Genomic DNA, 23,826 nt, shown 5'->3' with positions numbered 1-23,826 from the left:
TTTGCCACAAAGCCAAAGCAAACCTCATACCCTGTTACTGGTGAGACAGTTCAACGTTTGACCTAAATAGAAACACAATTGTTTGCAGAATGGTCAATAAAGACATGGCCTTTTCCCAGCTTTTGTGTTGCTTCCTTTCATCTAAGCACTCTTCCATTCACTTTGTTATAAACAGAAGTCACAAAGCATTTTTGCCAGTAGCACAAACAAACTTGCACCTTTGAAACTGACGTAGCAAAACACACAGCAAATGTATTTGCAAATTAATTTTTCTCTCTGTGATAGGGGAGAGATCTGTGCTGACTCTGCTGGCATGTTCACAGTGCTGCAGGAGGGGGGCGGCAGTCATCCAACAACCTCCTGTCAGTCATGACCATGACACGGGGAGGTGGGAGAGTGGGTGTGTGGACTTTCCCTCTCTCTGAATGGCTGGGAGGCGGGTCTTGGGGAGATTGTTGGCCCTATAAGATAATGCTCTGCTGTTTCCTCAGGTCTGCCTTTTTAGACGCGCTGGATGTGCGGAAAGTGCTGGTCGGGAGCAAGGATCAGCGGAGAGAAAGAAGCCTCCTGATAGAGAGAAACAGGGAGAGCGGGGAACCTTTGGGCAGAACCCCAAGTATTGAATAGGCAAGCATAGCGAGCCGGGAGAGTAGGACGGAGATCCGGGTCGTGCGGGTAGCGGCGACCGGGATATCGTTGCCAAGGGCAGCACCTTTTTCTTTGTAGGTTTATTACTGTGTTTTATTTTCTCTTTTTCTTTCGCCTTCTGTTTTCATTGTTTTTGTTTGAAGCACCTGCGAGTGCTACTGCCCGATAACTGATTTACCAGACTTCTGGTATTCTCCGTGGTTCTGTTTACCATCGCTGGTAAGCAGACCACGGACACACAGCGCCATCTGCGGGCTAAAGAAAACAACTACACCATCAAAACGAAAATAAAACTGGGCACCTGTGTGATGGCTCCAAATACACCTGTCTGTCTCTGAGTCAGTGAATTACCCACCACCCTTCCACATGTTTTTTTCTATTGAAATAATGTACAAAACCGGGAGAACAAAGAACTTTTTGGTTTATAGAATTCATGCAATTAGGCTGTTATAAGGCCATTAATTATAAGATCAAAAAGGTATACTTTTCTTTTTCATGTCAGGGTTTCCCCAAGTTAATTTTTAACTAGTTAATTGTATTATAGCAATACAATGCAAACAGATTCAAAAGCAAACTCATTTATTTTTTCATACAAGACTAAAAGCTGTACTTTGGAAAACAGAAACGAACCTCATTTGCATGTTACAAGGTGAATCAGAACTTCTTATTGACCTGTTCAAGCAAACAACTGATGTGTATAAATTGAATCTATAACAGGTGTGGACATTTGTTTTCAGGGCTGGTTACTAGCTGAATTTGTGAGCACTAATATAGTGCAGGTCGATCAAGGATTCATTGTACCATTTAGCTTAGGTCTTTTTCTATTATTTTGTTGAAATGAGAATGCCTTTTCATTCTGTCAGCCTGGTTTAAGGTTAGCTAAATTTGGGAGAAAGCTAAATCTAAAAAAAAATGTATTGCTCAAGAGGAGAGTGCAAATAAAGACAGATTGCAAAGACATGGAATAAGTAATAACACATTTTTTTCAAAACTGTTTTTTCTGAACATTATTATATAGTACCATAATATGCCTTAATAGCCCCAGATCCTTACTGATATTTTTTAGAGAGAAATAGCAATGAGTCGTTGCTTTCTGATTTCACTTTGCCATCTTCCTGGAGGTCTTCTTCTTGATCACTTTATATCTCTTGAGATCCAGTCTGGTATTTCCTTGGTTCAGCGATGGTCCAATGCCCCAAGGAATTCTCAATAAAAGCAATAGTCTTTATTTAAACATATTTTAAACATATTTTTGAAATCTCTATTGTTCTCCGAGGAAGACCTACGGATCGAAACACGTAAGCCATCATTATGTTTACCGTGGTTTTAAATATGTTTAAATAAAGACTATGACTTTAATTGAGAATTCCTTGGGACTATGGACTTCATTGAAACGCGAGTTGCTGTCTTAATTTCTCCTTCAATGGGATTTCTCACTGGAGGAGACTTCTACTTATCTATATCTCAGGAGGAGGCACCCCGGATTTTAAAAGCTGTTCCTGAACACTTTTGTAGCGCCGGCATCTGCATTATATATATATATATATATATATATATATATATATATATATATATATATATATATATATACTGTATATATATATATATACTACAATAAAAGTGCTATTAAATACCCATTAGGGGTCTGTTATTTTATGTAATGGTGGCTTCTCTTTTCTGAATCTTTACCATATGTGCTTAGTGTATTATTGAATAATAATTCTCAAGCAAATGAAATCACTGGGGTAACTCATATGGGCTTACGGTAAAATGCATCTTGCTTCTCATTGTTCTACTGATCGACCCCTAACTCTGTGCTCCCCAGAGAACTGTTTATAACTTACTCCTTGCTCCTTGGTTTCCTCCATCCATGATAAATGTACCAAAAACAAGCCACGTCTAGAAGTGTGCCAAATATTCAGACCTGCAATTACTTAAAACAGTAACAAACGTGAAAGAGCACTTTTAATGAAAGTACACTTTTAATTATCCATCACTTATATATTCAGACCACATTTTGCTTGCACACAGACCTAAATCTGAAACACTGGATGGCTCAGCGGGCACAAATGTTTCTGCTGTACTACGGCTAACAGCTGTACCCGTAAAGGTGTGGAAGGTATTTCTGATTTAGTTTTGATTGAGAATTATCATTATTTGAAAAAAGGCAGCCAAATTATACTCCTGAGCATGGCTGGGATGCAAAGAGTAAGAGAGAAAAGTAAATGTTTCAAGGTCATGAAGGTAATCAAGAACACTCAACCCCTTGCTGATGTTTCCAGGTTCTATCTTATTTAGCCAGAAAAGCCAGAGACAGAAAACAAAAAACACCTACTTAGTCAGTAATAACAGCCTAGAATAGTATAAATCAAGCTCACCCCATTGGAATTCATCTAAACTGTTACAAGAAGGGCTGTTTAGGTGCAATGAAGATGAAGAAAACAAAAAAAAAACCTTTTGCAGTGTGCAGTCATAACTTGTAAAGTTTGTGTGAGGTATCCTTCTGTAACCATATTAATCTTTTGGTTTTAGGGATTTTTTAAGCTCAAAAACCCTTAAAATAAGTAGCACATAATATCCAAATAATCTTAGTCATCACTATATAACGTGGTCTCAGTTGTTGCCACGATAATTTCTTAAGATTTCCTATGGAATTCTTACATGTGTCATAATCATTTCTCAATTCCAAAGAGGTTTTCTTGAATAAATAGTTATTGAGGGTCAAATATATATATATATATATATATATATATATATATATATATATACAGACGTGCTCAAATTTGTTGGTACCCCTCCACAAAAAACGAAGAATGCACAATTTTCTCTGAAATAACTTGAAACTGACAAAAGTAATTGGCATCCCCCATTGTTTATTCCATATTTAATAGAAATCAGACTTTGCTTTTGATTTTTTTATTCAACATAATATTGTAAATAATAAAACAAATGAAAATGGCATGGACAAAAATGATGGGACCGCTAACCTAATATTTTGTTGCACAACCTTTAGGCAATCACTGCAATCAAACGTTTTCTGTAGCTCTCAATGAGACTTCTGCACCTGTTAACAGGTAGTTTGGCCCACTCTTCCTGAGCAAACTGCTCCAGCTGTCTCAGGTTTGATGAGTGACTTCTCCAGACTGCAAGTTTCAGCTCTTTCCATAGATGTTCGATAGGATTCAGATCAGGGCTCATAGAAGGCCACTTCAGAATAGTCCAATGTTTTGTTCTTATCCATTCTTGGGTGCTTTTAGCTGTGTGTTTTGGGTCATTATCCTGTTGGAGGACCCATGACCTGCGACTGAGACAGAGCTTTCTGACACTGGGCAGTACGTTTCGCTCCAGAATGCCTTGATAGTCTTGAGATTTCATTGTGCCCTGCACAGATTCAAGGCACCCTGTGCCAGGCGCAGCAAAGCAGCCCCAAAACATAACCGAGCCTCCTCCATGTTTCACTGTAGGTATGGTGTTCTTTTCTTTGAAAGCTTCATTTTTTCGTCTGTGAACATAGAGCTGATGTGACTTGCCAAAAAGCTCCAGTTTTGACTCATCTGTCCAAAGGACATTCTCCCAGAAGGATTGTGGCTTGTCAATATGCATTTTAGCAAATTCCAGTCTGGCTTTTTTATGTTTTTCTTTCAAAAGTGGAGTCCTCCTGGGTCTTCTTCCATGGAGCCCACTTTCGCTCAAAAAGCGACGGATGGTGCGATCAGAAACTGACGTACCTTCACCTTGGAGTTCAGCTTGTATCTCTTTGGCAGTTATCCTTGGTTCTTTTTCTACCATTCGCACTATCCTTCTGTTCAATCTGGGGTCGATTTTCCTCTTGCGGCCGCGCCCAGGGAGGTTGGCTACAGTTCCATGGACCTTAAACTTCTTAATAATATTTGCAACTATTGTCGTAGGAACATCAAGCTGCTTGGAGATGGTCTTGTAGCCTTTACCTTTACCATGCTTGTCTATTATTTTCTTTCTGATCTCCTCAGACAACTCTGTCCTTTGCTTTCTCTGGTCCATGTTCAGTGTGGTGCACACAATGATACCAAACAGCACAGTGACTACTTTTCTCCATTTAAATAGGCTGAATGACTGATTACAAGATTGGAGACATGTGTGATACTAATTAAAGAAACTAATTAGTTTGAAATATCACTATAATCCAATTATTTATTATCTTTTCTAAGGGGTACCAACAAATATGTCCAGGCCATTTTAGAATATCTTTGTAGAATAAGCAATAACTCATCTCTTTTCACAGCTTATTTGCTTTATTCTATGACATACCAAAAGCATGCAGGTATACATGATAAAATAGCTTTTAATTTCATCACTTTTCAGGAGGAATGAAGCATTATTTCAATGAGCTGTAAGGGTACCAACAAATTTGAGCACGTCTGTATATATATAGTAAGTTGAAGGAAATCAGCAGAGAAATGAGATGTAAAAACAGATTTTCAGTTGTGGGGCAAGCTAGTTATTACTTCTACTATAGTACCTGGTCTTGTATATATATATATATATATATATATATATATATATATATATATATATATATATATATATATATATATATATATAATTATTATTATTTTTAACTTAGCCTACTTAGTAGCCTAGACAATTAACACGAAATAGATCATGGTACCGCATTGACAAGTTATGATACAGGAGGACAGTTAATTTTCATACAAATCGCTGCAATCACAGCGGCTATGATTAGGGGATAGTGTTTTTCATAGGTTTGCGAATTCCGACCGTTTAACACATGCTTTCAAAGGTTCTTAACAAATTGATACAATTGTAAGTGTCGCAATTGCTGGCAGCTTTAGTACATTTCATTATTATAAACCACCCCATTTTTGTGAATTTATGCAGGAACGCCCATAATTACATATTCATCTAAGACTCTACTGCAAAGAAAAACTGCTGCCGCAAAGCATTCCCTAAAATGTCGCTAACAGCATTGCTCTTGCTTAAACAGCCGCAGCACTTATCTATCCCTAAGTGTCTTCATAAACATATTTTAAGACATTGAAAAAAATATGATAAATATTGCTGAGGTCAACTGGGATAACACTTTGAACCTGCATCCCTGCATTTTTTATTTTACATACTCTTTAATAAGTAATAACCAATTTATTTTTTAAATGAACCATTAAGGTATGGTAATTTATTTCAGAATGCAATTGCCTTTCTCTTCCCAGAAGCATTAGGAAGGTCATTTACTTTAGATACAGTATGCTTTCACATTAAAGTTTCTGTTAAATCCTTGTAGCAATCCATATTCATTTTAACTGTCAGCTCCAAACCACCTGTGATTGCCTGATTTTTGTATATCTAACTCATGTCGATCAGGTATGCTTTCTAAAGTGACGTTTCAACAGGATTATATAACTTTATCAGGGGTGAGACTGAACTTGAATTCTGGTAAAACTTATTAATGGCAGAAGTCACCAACACATCTCTTTTATCCGTTTATGAGCATTGTCGAATCAATTAAAATATAATTGCTTCAATTAAAACAAGGTTCTGAATGGAACACTTCTATGCTGTTCCAGGGTCCATGTGGTGACAACAAGCATGCAAATTATAACAGCTCCTTTTCTATCATCCTGACAATAATATTGTTGCACCATCTATGGTCATATTTAGCACCTTTGTGATTTTGCTCTTAACCCTGCATGTTCTATTGTTCATTCAAATGATCTATACACTTGATACTATCATGCTAAATTGGCCTGTTTCATTCATAATCATCCTGTATATTCAAAGGCATAAATTTAGTAGCAGAGCTTTTATGCCAGTTTGGCTTAAAAAGAAAACTCTCAAGTTTAAAGTGTTGAATTTGCCACAGTGACAGAGTTGAAAGCAATTTCAAAGTCTTGTTCATTTCCATCAGCAGCATACCTTTCAAACTGTCAGGGATTGTAACACCTTTGACTTCACAACCCCTTTCTATTGATGCCCTCTCAATACATTATATACAGGTGTGTACATCATTGGTTCATGTCAATATTGAGTCTTTTTTTATAATTGTTTTTTTTTATTTTTTATTTATTTAACAGGAAGTTAATTTATGCCATTTTAAGCAGTGCCAGGCCTCTGCAAAAGGTTATGAAGCTTACCCAGTTATTTTTGTTAAGACATATACAACCAATTCAAATTCTTTCTTTTAGTATTGTTATACAGTATATCATACAATTGAGTGGTTTACAGTTAAGGATGAACACTGTGGCATATACTTGCCTTCAAATCCTGCAGAAGTTTACATCAAAATGTATATGATTTATGACAAAACTGTTCAATAACGGGTCTTAAAATAAAATTATGTTTAATTTCTGATAACTAAGAAGGATAAGTAAGGACAAAATGTGTGAAAGTTGTTTGATGCTAGTTGTAATATTAACTGGTGCAAAACCTAATTATACAGCGATATTTCGAGGCAGTGATGCAGTTACAAACATTTCACTAGTTCTGTCCATATTTCCTAATATAAACCGTAAGGTGAAATCATTTTAAATCTTTGGAACTAATTTCCTTAAACATGTATATCCAAGGATTACCCACAGATTTTAACAGTGCAACAAAAATCTTGGTGTTAAATGTGGCATAAAATTTAAACAAACTATTGATTCTCACAGTATCTCTACCTCCCAGCTGCATGGCAATCCAATCGTCACAAAATCGTGCAATCCATTTCTCATGTCACGCGCCAGAGCCAGACAATTACTGGCAGCACTCGGCACATGGCAGTTTTTATCATCTTCTGGGACAAGGGCTGCCCTTTTGGAGAGAGCTTTGTCAGCTCTATTGGCCATGAACCTTACAGAACCTGCTCTCTCAGTTTTATAGCCCTAATTTCATGAACACACTATAAATACGAATCTGTTTTCCCATGGTAGAATACTTATCAGTGGCTGATGAAAACATACAGGGAAAGAATAAAAGGGCTTCTCCAGGTCAAGCTTCTGCAGTTTCTGACCCCTTGAGAATGAGGTCCAACCACCTGTTACAATTATCATTCACAAGACGAGAGGTGCTGTGTTTGATATGTGCCAAGGTGATTTAGTCAGAGAAATTGCATGGTGTCGTTTTCCAGCTATGCAGGTGACCTTTCTGCATATGGAGTAGGATGCTTCCAGCAGCATCTTGTCTAATCTGGTTTTCAAACAAACACTCTGTGGCTGGAGCTCCTATTGCTGGCAGCTGTTTATTTGTACCACACAGCGACGTGAATGAAATTGTTTTCGCTTGGAATGGCTTGTCTGTCATGTTGTCCCTGTTAAATAGTCCTGAGAGCTCCGGAAGGGAAAAATGAAAATTATTTTTTTTTTGTCGGAATTGGCTTAAAAAGAAACAGCTGGAATTGAGATGCAGGATAAATCTGGAAATGTTTGTGTAGGCATAGTAATGTTGAGTTGTTTTTTGTGCTTTTCAGATACAATTAAATATACATTATTGTTTCTAAATCAAAGAGTAAGTCATTTCAAATGCCATTTATACTGCATTGCCCTTTTACTATTAGATGTTTCCAGTCATGCTGAGTGGTTCATGGTTCTGTTCATCTATCTCTAAATCTGTCTTTACTTAGCTTTGAGCTACTTTGAGCTTGTCTGGAGAATATTACCTGCCAGCCATTGAACATTAAAATCATGTGACAGTGTGCTCTTTCAGCTATGCCAGTCCCACCTACTCAGTCTATATAAATGTGATTTGAATGGAATGAGAAAGGCTTTTCAGTGCCTTGTAGTTTCTGCAGTCAATCTCAAAGCCGGATTAAAAACAGGCAGAATTAGAGAGGAATCGAAATACCTCAATATTAGATTAACAGAAACTGGAATCTTGGAATGATAGCAAACACCATAATGGAAATATAAAAAAAAATGCTTATTTGTCTTTAAGAAATACTGGGCAAATCAGTAAAACCTATATTACAAACAGCAATGTGCATGTAGTTTTCTTTCAGGGAGAGAAATTCCCCTTCAAAATTCAAATGACCTACTTAATATTAAAATGTGGGAGGGTATTTTTAAATATGTGTCTTTCGGTGTTCCAATTTGGCCTTGCGCGACTAAAGATATTAGAAATACATTTGGTTAATTTCAAATGTATTACCAGCTGCAAGTATTAATCTTTTGAATTCACTTTTCAGTTCTCTGATAAGCATTGTGTTTTGCTTCAAGAAAAGAGAGCCATCTGGTGTTAAGCTAGAGGAAGTGCCTGAGAGTAATCAATGTGTTTCGATCCACGCTAGAAAGACACACCTCCACTGCTCCCTTAAGCCGTCTGAAATCTTAAACTATGAATTTAGCAGTTTGACTATTAACCCTTAATAGTGGTTATAGGTGGACCAGATCATAACACCAGTATGTTTTGCCCTTCTTTACAGTTGCAAAAAGCTGAATGTATAACAAATATAATTTTATTGCAATGCACTGTACACTGATGGTTCCATAACAAGTGTCTCTAAAAGCTTCACAGTTTTTCCATCATGCTGGTTTTACAGAAGTTGATGTTTCCCTTATTCCTGATGCCCTGAACTGACTCCTCATAGGAATAGTAACACAACTGCAATTTTCTTGAACATTGTGTATTTCCAAGTCATTACAAGATTCTACTCATGATTAAGACAAACGTGTTGAGATTTTGTTTGTGCTAAAATAAAAAATAAGAACCGTCTTGCAGTGGAAGGGTTTCATGTAGAACCAGTGACAGGGCTCTCCCTGTCACAATATTGTCTGTACTTGAACTGTGCTTGCACTGAACTAGGCCGCTTTGCAGAATGCTTACCCTGCTGCAGCCACTGTTCCCCTATACTGGACTACTGGTGCAACCTTGCACCAGTGCTGACCCTTACCAAGCTTGGGAAAAGGCTCCCGGGCACCATTAAATGAACCTGGCAGGAGCCAGGGGGAGTGGGGCTGATAGTGGCCACTGATTGGTCAGGGTTAACCTACAATGTTGCAATAGTGTAAGGGTTGTGAGATATAAAAGAGGCAGCCTGTGTGCTAGCCAGGTGTGGAGAGTTGACGAAGTAACCTGTGTGACCTGTCTTGCTGAGAAGTATTGCTAACCTGCATATCCTGTAGTTTTATGCAAAATAAAAGTGACTGCTGCTTTTGAAGAACTCCTGTTTCATGCTTCCATTCTTGCCAAGTCATTATGCTATTTAAATTGTGTTTAATTGATTTATATTGATGTACAGTGCTGTTTTTTCTTCACATTTTAGTATACTAAAGAAAGTCTAAAAATTCAGCCATTGATGACTATGCTCATATCTTAATTCCTTTTATTATGTATCCTAAATGTAGCTGAGCTACAAGTTGCTACATTTACACTTCCTAAATAATGAACAATTTGTTTTAAAAATGTGATTGTAGGGGCTCCCGAGTGGCGCAGCCAGTAAAAGCACTTGCGTAGAGTGCCGGATGCGTCCTATAGTCTGGACGTCGCGAGTTCGAGTCCAGGCTATTCCTTTGCCGACCGAGGACGGGAGTGATTGTGTATAAATTAAGTGAATGGCAATCACTGGGTTTCAATTCATGTTGAGTGTGAATTATTTAGATACTGTGGTTAGAGTTGAACTCAGACATGGGGGGTCGTTGTGGGCTTCTGCAATTACTACTTGATTTTGATGACAGAGAAGAACACCTCATTTTCAAAGTCAAAAACTACATTTAAAATGTGGATGCCTGGAATTGAATCCTCAGTGGAATAGTAACACAACCGCAATTTTCTTGAACACTGTGTATTTCCAATAATGGCACAATTCGCCATTAAAGTACAATGCCAAGTCATAAAGTCCTATATTCGGTGTGTTGCCAAGGCAAAATGAGGAATTGTCCTGGAAAACTTAATAACCCTCAATTTTCTTTTCTTTAAATAACTTATCCCAAAATGTGTATGGGTTATTTTTCCATGACATTTTTTTTTTTTTTTACATTTTTCAGAAAATTGTTTTTGATAGTAATATTAGGCAAAATGAGGAGGATCTGAAGGTTTTCCTGGACACCCCTCAGTTTTCATTACTATCTTTATTCATTGAATGTCATCATGTAAATACATCAATGATTGAACCTTATTACAGTACACTGATGGATCAGTGCTTCTTTCAGCTGAAGGTTATTTAACCAAAAAAATCTTCAGCCTTAGCTCCTTTAAAATGTTGATATTGCACCACTTAAGACTATGTTATGCGACCTAGTTAAATATGTCACTGTATATAGTTTCTGTTAATAGGGTTTGATTTTGATATGCTATTTCTGCCAGGGATGCCTCAAAGGACACTCGGCCCAGCGTCTGTTTAGCCTATTTCAAGATCTGCTGTGTATCTGTAGAGGGGACACTTTTTTCTCCTTGCGAATTCAATGTTCTGCAGGCAAGTTGCCTGCTCATATTCATGAGGCTGCAAATGTTTCTTTTTTATATTCAACTGCTGTTTATGGCTTGTGGGTGCAATATTCCAGATGTTTAGCTTATTTTCATTCAAGCTGTTCTTTAAACTGTATTTTACAACCTCTATTGCTGTTTTGTGCCAACATTGCAAAGAAACTGCCTTATTCTTGACCCATGATTTCCATTACATGAGAGTAGATGTTAAAACTTTATGCTGATTTTAGACTAGGCTCTCACCAAGATAAGCACCAACTAAGACATAGCTATACAGTAAAGTAATGTAATACATTTGCGTTTCCTTCCATCTGATGATGTAGATATCCGTCTGCCTGGTGTTGATGGTTAAAGTGTAATGCTGGCTCCAGGGATCAGCTTATTTTGCCTCCCTGGCGCATCAGCACACACAACTGCTGCGATGCTGTCTCCAGGGATCAACCACAGTGCGGTCTCCTGGTGATGGGAGAACATTATATGTTGACCTGATGAGGAAACTGATCCTGCTCTGTTCCATTATCCATAGGTCTTGCCAGCCGATCTTGCGTTGTTCCACACTCTCCCATCTCATCCATTCTCCCTGCTTGGCCTGGGAAACTGCCTTTACGTACTTCATCCTCTCCTCCTGCTTTTGCAACTCGTTGACTACCAGCTTCCTCTGTTGAACTGGAACTGCCTTGTGCCATGTAGGAGGAGCTGAACTGAGACCAAGACCTCCTCTTCCATGCTGAACTTGCCCCATGATATCACCGATTCGAAGGGCAGCCTTTGCATCTTCCACAGCTTCCTTTGCCACCCACTTGATGGTTTTCTTAGTTTTCCCATGTGAAGTGGAAGTAAATAGGCAAAAGCAATCAACTCAGAAGGGAAATGGTTGTTAAGCTCCATAAAGATCAGGTCCAAGGTACTGAAGTAGAACTGCATCTTCATGCCCTCTTCTGCAGTAATGTGCAACTGAGTTTCTGGATTCTCATCAATTCTGGTGAGAATTCATTTTTTCATCACTTCATATTCTGCCCTGATGTCCATGGTGCTGGCAAGTGATTCAGCTTTTGTTCGAAGCTCTACCCACATTACATTATTTCTAAAGTCCTGGATGTTGTTTTTTAGACTGCTGTTCATGTTGTTAGCATTAAGGAGCTCAAGGTTGGAGGCCTGTAGCACCATGTTCAGTTGGTCTGTACCACCCATCTTGAGTGAGCACAACCAGGCACCCGATGAATTTGAATCTGGTTATGCACTCTGTGAGCCCAGCTACTGTGCCTCTGAGCATTTCATCATTTGTAGATTCCCCTTCTTCTAGAGTGCTAACAGCAGCTTCAAGCATGACATGGTCTTGAAGAACATTTAAAGACTGTGCCATACAGCTCCACCTGGTATTAGAGAAGACTTTAAGTGCTCTGGTACTATCAAGCTCTTTTTGCTTTTTCATGAAAAGTGCATGCTTCAATGCACTTCCCTCTATTGTGCAATATAGCTGCTCAACAATGCCAAAAAAGTCAGCAGCAACTTATTTTCCTTTCTTGCCTGACACGGCATTCACACTCTGTTCAAGCAGTGGGCATAGATGGTGTTTGCATTGTGAGAACGTATTCTTGCTTGGACACCCTGTACCTTCCCCTTCATGTTACTGCCACCATCATACCCATGACCAACTACATCTGACAGATCAAGCCCATGTTCATCCAAAGTACGAATGAGTAGGTCACTCGTGCTCTCCAGTGACATTATCAGTGTCACTAAGGGACAATAATTGCTGTTTGATGACTGGCCATTCCACGTCCTCCTTATGTGACACATACCGAACATATATTGCAACCTGTTTTTTTTTAGACATTTGTTTTTCTCATCCATGAGAACAGAAGAAAATGGGCTTCTGTAACTTGTTTTAAAATTTCCGCCTTGATTCCTTTTCCCACTGTACTTATCATCTCAGTTTCAATCTGAGGGCTAAGCTATATGGCATTCTTTGCAGCTGTATCTAGGTGTTCTTTCAGAACTTCATCACCACTTTCTACTAGAAAATGCATTAACTCTTTGAAAACTCCTTTGTTTGTGGAGGCTTCACCTTCATTGCGTCCACGGAAAGGAAGTGACAACCTGCCTAAAAAGCAAACGATGCTAACGAGACGGGTCACAACTGTTCTGTTCTGTTTACCCTTTTTCTTTAGCTGTCAAGATGCTTTTTGTTTGTCTGGAATAGCATTGAGTAGCATTTAGTAGGTTCAAGTCTTGGAAAGGCTTGGAAGTGATGACAATGACAGATGCTTTTGGGAAAACAACTCTCCGGCTGCACTTTTGGTTTCTACAGCACTACTCCATGTGGCAGAGTGGACTGTGCCCTAAAATGTCTAACACGTTGCTGTGCTGTTGTTTCTGTTGTCTTTCTCTGCATAACTGAAAATTGGTGGTGTGGAGGATAAAGGTAAGCCATGCAGGTCTCTGCTGAGCTCACCAAGTGCCTTTAATCGGTCACTAGTGCACAGGCAACCTCCTTACACAGTATTTTCCTGGAGGCATGGCAAGATGTATTTAACTGTATTGGCTTGAATGTGGCTTAGGCAGCATACCACATGTTGCTATAGCCTTCACCGCTGGTTAGCTGTTGATTTTCTTGACTGATAATACCAATGTGTGGCATGATAGCTTTTTACAGAGTAGCATTTTCCATTCATTAATAACTTAATATGACATGCTGATGAATAATTGAGGGTTTTCAAGCAGTTTGTACTGCTGTGGTGTTGAAAATATCACATGCTGTGCTTGCTGGAGTTTTAAGTCAGCAAAAGCACATTCATATGTATTATATGTCAGGTACCATAATAAAAATGTATTAATTCAGCTGTGGGGCGTAACAATACCCCAACATTGGTAGGTCCCCATCCACAACAGTTTTTTGGACAGAAGTTGGATTTAAAGAATCACAATTGCAGGACAGTTAATTTGTTATTGATTTTCAAAGTACAACATTCATGCTTTCATTCACTTGCTAATTTAAACAGGAAAATAAGTATATAATTAAAGGATCACTTTCTTGTAGCTTCTTCACCTGTCCCCTTGATATACCTTATAGGGAACTGACTAATTGAATTATTGATAGTTTTACGCACCTGAATATAAATAGCACACATCTCTTATAAACAGAATGGCCACCCTGAGGGGTTGTGTCTGTCAGTCCATTGTCTGTAGTTTTGTTTGTGCAAGAGTGGGAACATGCTTTTGGAACGGAGAGTGACAGAGGGCCTGCAAATGGACTTTCCTGACAATAAGTATTTGACTGATATACATACCGTTTTGAATAAAGAGCGTGACTGAATTAAGAGTTTTTTTGCCTGATGTTTCATCCTCTGCATAATTTAGTAAACGCGTGCAGAATGTGACCGAGGGATTATTGAATAGTTAATCCCTTGGTCACTAATATAAAAGTTTGCCGCTCTCTGCACACCAGCGAAGTGTTCGAGAGGAGGAACGAGAGTGGAGAGGAGAGGAGAATTAAAATTCAAAGTAAAAAGTAAAAGAAAGCGAACCAGTGAAGGTGTTCACGATTTGTTTTTGTTTAAATCTTTTGTTTCGCTCGGTGACCAAGTGTTTGTTTTGTTTAAACCTTTTATTTTGTTATTTTTTAAAAATTAAGACGCCGCAAACACCACCAAAAACCACCACCCTACCTGCAGTATCTGTTTCAGTTCCTGCTTCTGGCCTGACGTCACCACACACGCCATCCTGTCACACGTGTTAATGGAAAATCTGTACTGACTACTTCATGGTGAATGGAATGAAACGTGCTGTCAAATCAATCACATTGTCATTGATTTGTATGTATCCCGTGTGTCTTTCTTGGTGACACTGTTCCCTGTATCCCAGATCTGGTATCCGAATAAAAATAACCTAAAATATTATTTTCTAATATTTTATTCTGTGCTTTATCACACTGAACTTTTTTTTTTTTTAAATAACCTCTGTGTTTCAAAGCTCACCCATAGTTGTAAAATGTCCTCTGCCTGAGGGGGTGTTATATAGACACAGACCAGAAAGTAAACTTGACCTTGTACAGTATGTGTATTCCTCCAATAAATACAAATTTCCCTAGAGAGTTTTCTGTATGTATTTCATTAGGCTTTCTATTGCAACATATACTATACAGTGGAACGTTGCATATCCGACTGTCACATAACCTCCCTGATCAATTAACCACCTCACTAAATAAATAAATAAATAAATATTAAGAGTAGGCTACGAGAGTAATGGCATTGGCAGCAAATGCAGCTTCCGCGATGGAAACAGAAAGAAAGCATTATAGCAATCAGCCTTTTGGTGCGTTCCCCTTTCAGGTGGGCTGTGTGCGTGTGTCGATGTGGGCTCTACCACATGGTAGAGCCTGCATCGAGAGGGCTTATCACTATTAGAAAACAAATTATTTCTTTATTTTCTCTTAAAAAAACCTTTAAAAACTATATTTACCTTGAACTTCTGATATTTCACCGAGTAACCTTCCGCTGAAGAAAATAGTCCGTAACATAATTAGAATAGAAAAACGACATACACGTAGAGAAAATGCTATTATTATTATTATTATTATTATTATTATTATTATTATTATTAGGTTAACATATTTATTTATTGGGGTCTTACTCTTTCTTAGTATAATTTATCTGGACATGTACAATTGTTGAATAGTCCGTGTAGTATTGAGTTGGACTCGAAACTTGTTGTTGGAGGCGGGGCGTCATTCGAGCTGGCAGGGAGTGGATTGGCTGGTGCAGAAAGAACTGAAACAGGGTTGGCAGTTTGACTGGCTAGTTTTGAGGGAGGGTGTTGTTTGGATCCAGCTGATGACATAATAGTGGACCAATGGTGTCTTTCTTGTTGATTTTCTGTCCAGTAGCGGCAAATTGAGCCTTCATTACGGTGTCCTGTCACAGACGTGATTTCGCTTGTCTGTAGACCAGCGTCAGAAAGTATGTTTAAAATAGCTTTTTATTATTTATTTATTTTTTTTTATTATCAATTTCTTAGCAGACGCCCTTATCCAGGGCGACTTACAATTGTTACAAGATATCACATTAGTTTTACATACAATTACCCATTTATACAGCTGGGTTTTTACTGGAGCAATCTAGGTAAAGTACCTTGCTCAAGGGTACAGCAGCAGTATCTCCCACCGGGGATTGAACCCACGACCCTCCGGTCAAGAGTCCAGAACCCTAACCACTACTCCACACTGCTGCCAACTGGCCACTGTCTAAAGTCCTGGTAGCTGACAATCAAGCAGAGTTTTTATGTTATCAGATTAGTTGTAAATTAGAATGTTAAGGGAAAAAGCCGGTATTTATGCACAGATTGATTTAACATTTAATTCGCAGTTAAGCATTTCAACGTTCCAGCGGGCATCTATGCAAAATAGAAGCCCACTAGATCTGGAAGTTGATTGGCTGTTCACACTCAATCATTTTCTAATGTCATTTATAAAGTTGTTTTGTGTCAAGACAATAATGACTTGTGTGTGACAATATGAAGTGTTAAACTTTTTCAGGAAAGGATAAATACAAATGAAATATAAATCAAAACTGCAATATATGAGTATTCATTTGCTTTCCTATATTAGTAAAATATAATATCTGGTAAGGAATTAAATTTAGACACTGAGATAACATTTTAAGAATTGTTAAACTGAACTAAAGAAAATGTGTATGTTACAGAAACAGTGTGGGCAAAGTAGCCTTTATTCTTTTTTTTTTAGAATGTATTGCAATATATTTTGATGAAATCCAAAATATATTTTAGTATTCTGCCATCTATAAAATATATCTTGTATTCTTGTACATTTTACTACATTTGTCACATAATGTTATACAACATCTTGAGGTCAGGTTTATAACATAGATTGTTATGTTTTTTTTTAAACATTTTTTAACAAGTTTCAGAAACTTTTCTTGCATCGATTGTGTAAGTCTACTCTGCTTGATTGTCAGCTACCAGGACTTTAGACAGTGGCCAGTTGGTTCTTCTGAAGCTTTACAGGTAGGTTAAGGAACCTCGGACAGCGACTAGTGTGAGCTCTGCCTTCAGGAACTGGTTCTAAATTAGAAATGGCTTCACCACATCCTCCCCAACAGCTTTTTTCTGTTTTCTCTCCTATTATTATAATATTCAATTTTTAAATCAGTCTGAGAAGTTGCCTGATAACCCAGCCAAGCTTGGAAGCCATCACATGTAATGATTCATGAAACAGCTCTTCAGAATGGTGAAGGTGGCATACCTGTAGGAATCCACAGTGTTGTGTATGGGAACTTTCAGTAAAATATAAAAGATGATGAAATACTTGTCATACTTGTACTTGCTAGAACCAAAGTCATTGTATTTATCTTGCTCTTAATTGTATTATTACTTGTACTGTGAGTCTAGAAATGTATTTTTGTTTACGACTGTAAGTCGCCCTGGATAAGGGCGTCTGCTAAGAAATAAATAATAATAATAATAATAATAATAATAATAATAATAATAATAATAATAATAATAATAATAATAAATAAATAATAATAGGTAATATGTGGATTAATAATGGTAATCCTTTCATGTGGTTTATTTCATAATACTTTGATGTGATCATAATACGCTCAGCTTTGCATTAAAAATAATAAAAATAAACAATAGCCAGGAAATTCTCTATTGTAGATTTTAAATTGTGATAATTTCAGTCTTGAAAATGTGTTCCTTTTAAGACATGCTGTTTTGGTGATTGTATTGATACACTGTACACATGCATTAATCTCAAAACTGTGTCTCTGGAAATGAACTTGATGAGATTACAGAAAAGAAAGAATAAAGAGTCAAGGTACCAGTACACAGGATGTGTGGCTGTCTGTTTATTCATTCATCACCAGTTTAGAAATGCATTTAAATGAAAGGGAAAGAAGTCTCCTGCTAATATCTAGAATCTGAATTTAAATTCTAACAATACAGGCATTCTAAAAGTCAATATACTGCATTTCATTACACACACACAGTACTTGAAGAATACTAAAGGTGTTGACTAGGCAGCTGAAATTAATGTGAGGCTTTGTTTGCTTGTTTTAATGAGTGGATTAACATTAATCATGTTAGGACATAATCCACACAAAGGCAATCGAGTCATTAGGCCACGTTACATGAGTGTTTGCTTTTCTCGAGACATCTGTTTCTCGTAAAATAAACGTGGACATGATGCCTTTTTGTGTTTACATTTCCCTTTGGAACGCCTACTTTTCCCTGAACGCAAATAAAGGAGAGGGGGAGGGGGGTCAGATTTAAATTAGTCATGCTGACGGCCCACTTAGATTCTCATGGTGAAAAGTCCCCAAAAATGTGAAAGTCCCCAAAAATACTGTTTTCATGAGCAGAGAAAAGTTTCACGAGAAAGAATCCACATGTCATTGTGTTTGATGTAAATGGTTATTAAAGATCTGATTTGCTGATGGATAGTGCCTGCTTTTTTTAATACTGTGTTTTAGTTTTGTCGCCCACACTGCTTTTCACACATCATCTGTGTGTGTGTGTGTGTGTGTGTGTGTGTGTGTGTGTGTGTGTGTGTGTGTGTCTGTGTGTGTGTGTCTGTGTGTGGGTTTGTTTGATATTTATTAGTATGCAAACCATATTCATTTAAGGGCGCTAACTTTACTAGGTGCCTCAGCATGTGTTAAAAGTACTGCTTATTGAAACCAGGCGGTGTCACAGAAGCAGCAGAAGAGCTGCACAGGAGAGCAAGAAGTCAGGGAGAGAGCATTTCGGATCAGGCAGGCGTTACTTGGGCTGTGCGAGGCATAGGTAATAACTAGATACAGAAAAATATGCCTACTTGCTGTGAACAACTTGCACTGGATTTTTCTTACAGTATTTTACATAACTCTTCACCTCCACTGTTCATTTCACACTTTTATCAAGTAGAAGCAGTGCTACCGTAGCTGTCCGGCATCAATGCCATACATTTGGTTCCTACGGCAACGGAGTCAAACACATTCCTCATACTGTACAATGTCGTAACATGCAAGTCAGAGGCGTGAAGTTTAAAATGGTTGTTTAAATAATGTTGATTTATTTGCTTGCAGTGTATGAGTAACATTAAAACAGCTGACAAATTTAAAAAAAGCTGAATTAATTTCAACAGAAGATTGCGTTCAAACCTAAGAAAAGGGGACGTTGCATGCAGATGGTGGGATTCTGTTTTGCTCAACTTGTGTCTTTGGAAAGGTACTATTGACAAGCATCTTGACAGCACAGTACACAAAAACAAGAAAATCAAACTTGAAGTTCAGGCTAAACAATTACCGAACAAGCCGGTCACAAACAGAGAAAGAGCATAGAGAGTGGAGAAACATGTAATGTCAACACGTTTGAATTAGTGGAAGTCTTTGTGCAGCCTTTTGTAATGAAAAAAATCCCTAATTGTGGAGCTGTGCCTAACAGTGACACACTCAGACAAGAGTATCTCCTTAAAGTGTCTTTTATAAAGAAAAACGCAAAAGCTTCGGTTTTGTCATTTCAGGTTTGTAGTTAACATTGCTCCCGTGTTGGGAATTACACGGTCATTGTAATTAATTAATGTCTCAACATACGTTTTAAAGGTTTAGAAAACTCGAAAATGTTGCTGAATATTTCAACACAGATCATTTTAAACTACTCTTGTTTCCAGCGAGTTTTGTTACAATGTACTCGCACATCCTCAGTCCAGGATATATGAAGATTACGAGGCAGGTGTATGTGCAATACTTTCGGCTATGTTAATATATTTATATAGTCACCATATACTTGTGATATTTAAGTAGGCTATGCTTAAAATAGCTTTAAAATATACAAAAAGAAACTGTGAATGTCCAATAAATGAATGTACACAGAGCTCAAGTTGAGGTGCAGTCATAAATACAAGCAATCAAACAGCATCTAATGTTAAAAAAGCGACATTTCGCCAAACACCTTTTGAAATGTAAATAGTGAACTTTTAATTGACTGAGCGAGTGTTCTGCTGACTTAAGATTAATATTACAAAATAAATCAGAGGGAGATCAAGTTGAACAAATGTAAGCTGACCCAGATTCTTCTACCTTTAGAACAGTGGCCCCGTGGCCCACAATGTTGTGATGCCCACCTGACCACAGCTCCAAAGATCCCAATGTAACCCAGCACCAACCCACCATACACAGCCACACACACAATGCAATACTTGGTAAAAAAGTATATACTTTATTAAATAGACAATTAAAATATTGACTCACAGCCACTGGCCTAGTAGCCGTCTCACCAGGAAACTACAAACAACAACAATGAACTGGGAAACCAAACCTGGAACTTACATACCCCCGCTATTTTAGGGTGGTGCTAAATATTAATTATTCTAATTAAACTATACATATCACAATACTTATTCTAAAACCCTTTTATTAGTAACGCCCCCCCCCCCCCCCCTCCTTTGTTTACAAGAATCAGTGATCACCTTGCATACACAAAACAGTGTCCCACTCAACCCCCAACCAACTATACTCTATACTTTCCTGACTGGTACAGCACGAATTGGTCCTCCTGCCGATTCTCAAATTCAGTCCCGAAGTCCATTTTTAATTCCTGTATTTCCAGCTTTAACGGCCAGTCTCCTCTGGTTGTCCTGGTTAATCAGTCCTCTTCTCTGCTTTGACAGCTGGTTTGGTTTGGTGTGGTGCTGCATGCTGCAGTTACTCCGGTCTGTCTGCCTTAATCATCCACTCCAACCCTAGTCGCCTGCTCAGGTTGCTTCGCTCCGGTGCCCGGCTAACCCTCCACGCTGATTTCGCCCCTCCTCGACTGCGCCGCTCCTACGGGAGAGAAAAAAGAACCCACAGCCCTTAATATTCCACTCCATACCCCACAGCAGCAATCTCCTTTTATTATTGCTTCTCTCCCGCTTCACTCCTAGTTGGCAAATGCCCCAAGATAACCCAATGCCTTCCGGACGGCAACTGGTACTTATCTTTGCAGGGCAATTAGCCTGGCCTTAGGAATGAAGCAGCTGCTGACTCTCATTCCCGGCGGTTCAGTACTTGCTTCCAGGGCTAGGTCCTTTCTCTCCCCCTACGGCTGCACAACCAAGTTGGAGTTTACTCAATGTCCAATCTCCTCTGTATTCGTCCTGTCACCCTTGTTGGAGCTCTGAAAAAAAAAAACCTTTCCTTTCTCTTTAATAATCTTCTCTCTACTGCTGGCTGCACTTCTTCTCATGCTCCCCCACCCTCTTTTATCCAGTTCCTTAATCCAGCCCAGGTGTTGCAATTAGTACAACTACCCAAATGCAATTACCTTAAACACTAGCAAGTGTTTCACAAACAAATGTGTATTTGATTTGAAGAGTTAACCATAAATGTTTCATTAACAATTACTTTCTCTGCTTTGACTGTCTCGCAGGACACTGTGATTTGGGACAAGACCCCCGCCCTCCTCCTCCTTAATGTTTAATTGAAGTTAATGTTCTCACTGATTCAGCACCAGAAAGCCTTTCATAATTCCCCACCACTTCTTCTCCTAATACATTTAGCTCCTGGTCTGTAAACCTTAGATTCCTCACTCTGTCCTCCTTGGTCGCTGTCATTGTGACAAACTCAGAACATATATATATATATCACTTAGAGACATATTTGCAGTAAGTCAGTTAAAAAGGAGAAACAGATTTGAAGTAAGAAGAAAGACAGAAATTGTGAAAAGATGTGTAAGTTTGTGAAAATTGAAGGTGGAAATAATATTTACATCGTTTTAAGATTTTGAAAAGTTTGGAGAAGGGCTGGTCTTTTGGGGGACTGAAAGCCGAACTAAGACAAAAGCGCCTGGACCTGACATTAAAAGGGGTCTGATCGTCTTAAAACCTACACCAAGTTATTCTTCCTTCCCTATAGTCTGCATATGAAAAATAATGGCTATTATATTCTATTATATATTCTATATTTGTTTAATTAGTAAAGATGCTTCTGTACTAATACAAAAGTGCCCGGATGGGGCACTAAAAACAAACCTGGTTGTAAAACCAACCTATTCCAAATTATTACTCCTTCCCTCTAATTTGGTGTTGGTTTTAGGACCATCTGGCTTGCTTTGTTTTAGTGCCCTGTCCGGGCACTTTATGAGCAGCAAGTTGACAGGAGTGCAGAGAACAGGAACAGATTCAGCAGGGAAGGTCAGGCTGTAGAAAGACTGTGAGTATGGAGTTAGCACAGCTGGTTTGCATGAATGATATTGAACAAGAGAATGTAGATCGGTAAGGACTCTCTGATTTAATCATTTATATTAAGTAGGAGGTTTGTCCCGCTCTCTGAACTACAGCAAGCTTACGTTATAATGTTCCCTTTTTTAAATTCATGCACTGTAGCATTAATGCTATGTACTGTATGTATGTGCATCTTTAAAAGTTCAAGTAAAACACTTCTGGCAAATGGTTTGTTCTAAGAACTACTGTAATATGATCTGTATCGTTTTAGTATTCCAGATATGCTGCAATCCCCATTGCTTCTCATTATCTTATACATAGCCTATTACTCATCTCTTCTGTCATGATTTTATTATTATTTTTAAAGATTTCCATTACTTCTGTAATTATATTCTAAGTAGTACTCATATGCACTCATTGTAATATGTAATGTTGTTTGAATCCATGAATAACTGCTTTGACACAGAGGTGACAGGTAGGAATTTGTTTTGTTGTCATTTAATTTGACCACCTAATTGTGTGATGTGTTGATGTGTCTCTTGCTTTGCCTATTTGTTTTAAGGAAGAAGAATCAATTATAATAGTGAATTATCTGTTTATCAATTTATCTTCCATCTTCCACAAAGTGCAGCATAGGGTTATGCTATGTAAATTGGCATGCTAGTAAATTAATGATTTTTATGCCTGAAATATCTTGAATAAATGTTATTAGTAAATGTTTTTTTTACTTTGTGAACATTCCTTAATTTTCTTATTTTTAAATTAATATATATCAATCAAAACCAAAGAAACAATAACTTTACAGTCACACTAGCAAGTGAAGGAGGAACATCTGTTGTGCCCCATGTGCTAGATATAGCACCATATACTGTAATTAAATTAAGTAATAGAATTAAGCCATTTAATTGTATACCAAGGCCTTTCAATTATAATGCTTGCCAGTTTAAATTTGCCCTTTACTGATGACTGATGATAGTAGGAACTACTGAACTAATGTATCTTCTTAAATATATTCTCACTATCTGCTATTAGTTTCCTCTGGTTTTTAATATAAACAGACACTATGAAATGCGTTTAAGATATGTGTGAATTGACAACAAAAATTAATTAGTCAGGAATTCCTTTTGTGGTTGTCTGCATGACTAATTGGGAGGAATCAATTGACTGTAATAACATAAAGGTCCATAAACACATAGATTTCTTTTTCTCTAGCCGAACTAAAAAAACTCTCATACTCAGCAATTACCCGGTTATCCATGAATTAGGCAACAGAACCCTGATTAGAGAGAGATTAAAGAGCCATACTGATTAAAGAGCCATGCTTCTTTAAATATTTAAAGCATTATGTTACTGTGAGGTAGTGACCTCTAATGGTGATAGGTGGATGCAAGTTCACTCAACCATTGTTTAGACAATTTACAATTCAAAGGGTGAGGAAACACGCACATAATGATCGAGGACTGAATGTGGGAATGACTTAGACAGTTTTGGCCCAGGATCTTACATGTTGACTCAGGATGTTGTTTTGGTCCAGTATCTCACCTTCCATTTGTCGCCCTAAATTAAGGTTTTGCTGGCAGAGTTTA

This window comes from Acipenser ruthenus, chromosome 9 (genome assembly GCF_902713425.1).
Source record: "Acipenser ruthenus chromosome 9, fAciRut3.2 maternal haplotype, whole genome shotgun sequence".
NCBI classification, from domain to species: Eukaryota; Metazoa; Chordata; class Actinopteri; order Acipenseriformes; family Acipenseridae; genus Acipenser; species Acipenser ruthenus.
Note: the sequence above shows the minus strand (reverse complement) of the source record.